Source organism: Azolla caroliniana, unplaced genomic scaffold, assembly GCF_043228905.1.
Source record: "Azolla caroliniana isolate FFs.n. ecotype wild unplaced genomic scaffold, voAzoCaro1.0.p SCAF_1151, whole genome shotgun sequence".
Lineage (NCBI taxonomy): Eukaryota > Viridiplantae > Streptophyta > Polypodiopsida > Salviniales > Salviniaceae > Azolla > Azolla caroliniana.
The window spans coordinates 1-6,057 of record NW_028231586.1 but is presented as its reverse complement, the minus strand read 5'-3'; the positions used below and the strand labels follow the sequence as shown (position 1 = coordinate 6,057).

At 37.0% G+C, this 6,057-nt stretch overlaps 1 pseudogene across 1 annotated transcript; it reads left to right on the top strand.

The window, feature by feature from the left end:
* The first annotated feature begins 1,724 nt into the window (after positions 1 to 1,724).
* On the top strand, positions 1,725 to 5,247 carry LOC147847347 (BTB/POZ domain-containing protein At1g30440-like; annotated as a pseudogene). Its single transcript, XR_015532336.1, has 4 exons — positions 1,725 to 1,936; positions 2,910 to 2,979; positions 3,070 to 4,274; positions 4,604 to 5,247. The product of XR_015532336.1 is annotated as a BTB/POZ domain-containing protein At1g30440-like (transcript).
* Positions 5,248 to 6,057: the final 810 nt, after the last annotated feature.

Sequence of the window (6,057 nt, the reverse complement as noted above, 5' to 3'; positions counted from 1 at the left end):
GGTATCTTGAATGATTTAGCGTGAAATAACATTTGCATGTTTATGATGTTTTCATTTCTTTTCTTCGTAGTGTGGTGGAGTCTTAACGTGCACTTCACCCTTCATGCGCACTTTCCTTTTCCATATTTTATGTTCTCTCTCTCTCTCTCTCTCTCTCTCTCTCTCTCTCTCTCTCTCTCTCTAACGAGTTCGTGTGTAAAGGTTGATTTCACGCTATTTTAGTGAATACGAGGCAGGCAAGGCATCACACTTTTATTTACATGTAATGTCTTGTTGTACATATTGCAAACAATGCATGTTAATTGCATAAGTAGCTATATGTTAGCGCTTTGAATTGAATAATCTATTCCTCAAATCATAAGCTTCGAATTAAACTTATGCTATACCAGAAATGACCACACATCAATTGGATGTCATTCTTGTCATTGGATAACAAAGGGGTATACATTTGCAAATCCTTACTTGGTATGCTTTATGCTACTTGTAATTGGACCACTACTGAATTTATTCTCATTCACATCATTACCAAGTTCCTGTCCCACACTGCCAATAAACGAAACATGTCTATTAGTTCTTTAAAAAGTAATGATGACAAAGCACATTCATAAATGTTCTTTGTTTGGGATGCAAACAATTATTTAGATTGGTGTCATCTTGCGCCAGAAACCAATAGAAGTTGGTGACATTCTTGGGGGTCACATCCGATTCTAAGACATGGCCTCGGTTAACAAGATGTTCATTAATAATTAGCCATTGCACGTTGATGGAAACTAGTCGAGTTTCTCTTACATTTGTTGAGGTCCTTAAGATTCCTCGTGGTGCCCACAAGATCAACATAGAAGTTTGCTTCTTTATATGCATACTTACATTACCTCCCCATTCTTAAGAACACTTTTACCATAGGATGATCAATATTCCGGCAACTTCCCACAAATAATCTGTTTCAATGTTGTTAAAAAGGGACTTTATCTCTTTAGCAAGAGAACATATTGATCAATATTGTTATTGGGGTAGGTGCCTTAGTCTCAGTAGTGCATATGAGTTGTGTGGCCAACCCTTAACGCCCATCTATCTGATTCACACATACAATCAGATGCATTAATGAAAAGATGGGGGCTTGATTAGGGCAGGGAGGCCATACAAAAGACCATAGCTACGAATAGTCGTACCAGTGCAATCTCGAGAAAAGCAAGATATAATACATCAAGCTTGCTTAGAAGCATATGATACAATCGAAGATTCGGTGGAGCGGGTGCATGTTTAGAAATCGTTTTGTGCTCGCCCCGGAATCTTAACCACCACCACCACCACAATCACAACCACTAGTAAACAACAATGGCAATCACAAAATAACAAATAGCAAATAAAAAACATATAATAAATAATAAATAATCAATAATCAATAATAAATAGTAAATAAATAATCAATAATCAATAGTAAATAAATAAAAATAAAAAATAAAAAATAAAAAATAAAAAATAAAAAATAAAAAATAAAAAATAAAAAATAAAAAATAAAAAATAAACAGTAAATAAATAAAAAATAAAAAATAAACAGTAAATAAATAAAAAATAAAAAATAACAAATAACAAATAACAAATAACAAAATAACAAAATAAAAAACAGTAAATAAAAATTTAATAAGTAACAAAAATAAAAAATTGACTCGTAACCATGGTTAATTATTTAACTTCTAGTTAAGCCCTTTTGATTCTTCTTCTTCTTCCTCCTCTTCTCTGCTCTCTCTCTCTCTCTCTCTCTCTTATGGCTCTCTGAGCTTCCATGGCGCCTCAACCTCCGCATATTCCCTAATACGTGGCTCGGCCTTTCCACTCATTCATTTCGACAACCCATTTCCAGGTTCTGTTCAAACGACATGGCCTGCGTCAAGATCGGATCAAAGGTTGATGGTTTTCAACGGAAAGGGCAAGCATGGTAAGTGGCCTTATGTGAAAAAAAGAGCAGAAAAATTGGTAAAACCATCCAAATTAGTCAAGTCAGCTCATTATTTCGTAGAACTTCAACTCAAACGTGATGGGTTCTTGGTTAAATCTATGATGCATTCATTATCTGTGCCATTTTTATGTGAAATCCATAGTTAGTAAGTAGTAAAAGAGCGGAAAGTGGTAAAAGAGAGTCATTATCCAGTATAATTTCATCTCAAACATAATATGTTCTTGCTTTAACCTGTAGTGCAGTCATTTTCTATGGCATTTTCTGCGAAACATAGTTGCACAAAGTACTAAATAGTCGTAAAAAATTCTCAACAGAGGCTCATAACTTCATTTCACACATAATGTGTTATGGCTTATTAAACCTGTAATTCACCTGTGGAGTTCTATGTATATAATGATTGATAAACTCCATATAGTAGAACTCGATCTCAAACATAATGTACTGTTGTCTATTCCTGCGATGAAGTAATTATCTATGCCATTTTATGTGAAATATAATTGTCAGTATATAATTGCATGGAAATATATATGGGCTTCTGCTTCTCGATAGTTCAAGCCCCCCTTTTTTGGCTAGTCAATGGTATATTTCTCAGCATTTATGAAAGGCTGAGGTCATATACCCATAAATTTTTCCCTGGGAGAACTAGCATATATGGTGGCCTGATTTATCTTCTTTGCGGTGAATTGGCTTACATGGTTTGCTATTGGAGAGCTAGATCTTATGCTATTTATTGATTTGTAGGTGACACATGTCGGCATTTGGAAATATGTGGTTATATTTGCAAATTTAGAGGATTAACCCTTTTTTGTGATTTTTTTGGACAAATTTATGCTAACCTTCACCCTATCTCAGATTGATTCTGCAATGAATGGACATGTTGACAATGGCATACATTCCCTGATGCAGTGAGAAATATGTGATAGTTGATACTAACATGATAAAAGTGATGCAGGTTCTGTACTACTGGGCTTCAGAGTGATGTTGTCATAGAGGTTTCCGAAATGTCTTTTCATCTTCACAAGGTGATTTTCATGCTTGTTAATTTCATCAAAGCATTCTATCCACCTCTAATTTTTTTATGATTCCCCTATTAAAATTCATCATCTATTCAGTTTCCTCTAGTTACTCGGAGTGGAACACTTGCTCGCCTTATTGAAGAGAGTTCGGAGCAGAATGAAGGAGGCATTCCTCATATTGATCTCTCGGAAATTCCTTAGCAAAGTTCTGCTATGGAGTTAAGTTGGAACTGACAGCAACAAATGTGGTACCATTAAGGTGTGCGGGAGAGTACCTCGAGATGACAGAGGAGTTTGGGGAAGGGAATTTGATAGCTTGTGCTGATGGGTTTATCAACGAAATCGTATTAAGGCATTGGAAAGAATGCATTCGAGCATTGTCTAGTTGTGCTATTGTATTTTCAAAGGCTGAAGAACTTGGGATTGTGAGTTCTTGTGTGGAAGCGGTCGCTTTCAAGGCTTGTACAGAGCCGAGTTTACTTGGATGGCCGATGCCCAACACTTCAGCACAAAGTCCAGGTGGAAGTTTCTTATGGAATGGCATAAGCACAGGGGCACGGCCAAAGAGGCCTCGCAGTGATTGGTGGTATGAAGATGTTGCTTCGCTAAGTCTTCCCCTTTATAAGAGAGTCATAGTTGCAATGCAAAAGCGAGGCATAAGGCCGGAGAATATTGCGGGCTCATTGATGCATTTTGCAAGGAGATACCTTCCAGCACTTCATAAGCGGCAAACTACGAAGGAAGGAAGCAGTATGTTTGGATCTCTCTCTCTTTCCTCAGTCCCATCAGAAGATGATCAGAAAGTTGTGTTAGAAATGATTGAAAACCTTTTACCTGTGCGAAAAGCAGTGGTACCAACCAAGTTTCTATGTGGCTTGCTTCGAAGTGCTTTTATGTTGTCGGCGAGCCCTGAATGCAGAAGCAACATTGAGAGGAGGATTGGTTTGCAGCTTGAGCAGGCTAACCTGGAAGATTTGTTGCTACCAAATCTAGCTTACAATCTCGATACTTTATATGATATTGATTGTGTACAGAGAATTCTGGAACATTTCATTCTCCGTGAACAATCGTCCAGATCCATCATACCACCTATGCCATCTGATGATGATGAGCATGTGATAGACTCCCCTTCACTGACTCCCATGATGATGGTAGCAAGGCTGATGGATGACTATCTTGCAGAAATTGCACCTGATGTGAATGTAAAGCCATCAAAATTTCAATCTCTGGCAGAGGCTCTCCCAGATTTTGCCAGAGTTTCCAATGATGGGCTTTATCGGGCTATCGACATATATTTGAAGGTTTGTCCCTACATATAATTTGTTACTTTCACCTGTAAAATCTAGTATTGATATGGCATAACACAATGTGCCATGCTTTGAAGGCTCAGCACACATTGAGATAGCATTGAACAATATGGCTATTTGCTTAAGACAGTATGCCATTTTATTAATGTTTTTAAATGTTCACAGTGCATTGATGGACATAGCAATAGCAATATGGTGGTTCTTTCTAAGGCAATATACAATATTTTATGACATCGTGCAAATTTTTTAAAAAAGTTCAAAGGCTCATCCATTTATTGGAACAATATGCCGTTTTTTATGATACATTTTTTTAATGTTTGAAGGCTCATCCATGGATTAGAGAGGACGAAAGAGAGCAGTTATGCCGGTCGATGGATTGTCAGAAGCTCTCTCTGGATGCTTGTGCTCATGCAGCACAAAATGAACGTCTTCCTCTACGCATCATTGTGCAAGTCCTCTTCTTTGAGCAGCTAAAACTCCGTACGGCTATTGCGAGCTCTTTTATGCTTACAGACAATTCACAACCATTGGATCATCATCAATCTATGGCAGATCGAGTGGTGCCTCCGGTTGATAGGAGTTTAAGGGGAGATGGGTGGGCGAATGCCATTCGAGACAATCAAGCCTTGAAGACAGACATGGACCAAATGAAGGTTCGTGTGAATGACCTTGAAAAAGAGTGCTCAGAGATGCGTGAGGAGTTAGGGAAGCTCGGAAAAGCTCGAGGTCTAGGAGGCCTAATAAAATCTCACATATGTAAGACCAAGGGAAATGATGTACAGGATCAGAGTCTTCCAAGTGGCAATGTGAGAGGCCATCATTCAAGGAATTCTAAACACCATAGAAACTCCAGTCTTACCTAGCTTTTCTAGGTAATGATGACAATGTAATTTTATTGTAACAGATAAATATGGATATTGATGTATCAAATATTTTTCTAAGTTTCGGCGCCTTTGGACTTTCTGCATTGTTATGACTGGAGTCCAAAGTAGCCGAATCTTATTTCTGACGCTGCGATGATTCGTTAGCAAGTTGTTAAGTTTGAAGCAAAATTTGTAGGTGGGCTCTATTTGATAGCACCGTCTGACTGACTGACATTCTAAAACGTTTCTAGATATTTATTTGAAACTTCACCATGTCCATTTTCAAAGACGTGCCTTTGCAAATTACAATATGCAATCATTTTTTCTTCTATATAATTACCTTACATTACCTTACATCCTCATACTCTCATTTGTTTTTTCAAGCAGGATTATGAAACCTAAGTTTGTGCTTTTGATCAGAATAATCTCAAACAATCATCTAATAGTTTTTGCAATAGATGTTATGCCATCTATTTTTGTTCTGTAGTATATAAATTGGTTTACCATATTCCTTAGGATTATAAACTTACCAATTATGGATCATGATGTGCACTATATAATTCAGAATGCTAAGTATTCCAACCCTTAGCAACCTCTTTGTCTCGCTTAGGCTGATGTCTTTGATCACAAGACTAATTTGAAGAAATATCTTTTGTAAAAGTAAACCTTTTGCCATTTCTCGATGATAGAATTTGATTGAACGGAAAATAGGGAGTGATAATGACATAGATTGAGCATTGTTACATAGGGGAACATTGATGTGTTACTTGAACAAGATGTGCTTCAGTGAATATTATTAATGGGTTCATAGTTGTAGATTAGTAAGTTAAAACATGGGGTTTATGGTGTCTAAATTTACTTTCACTCACATTCATCAATGCTTTCAATGCACATCATAGTCATGCTACACTCAT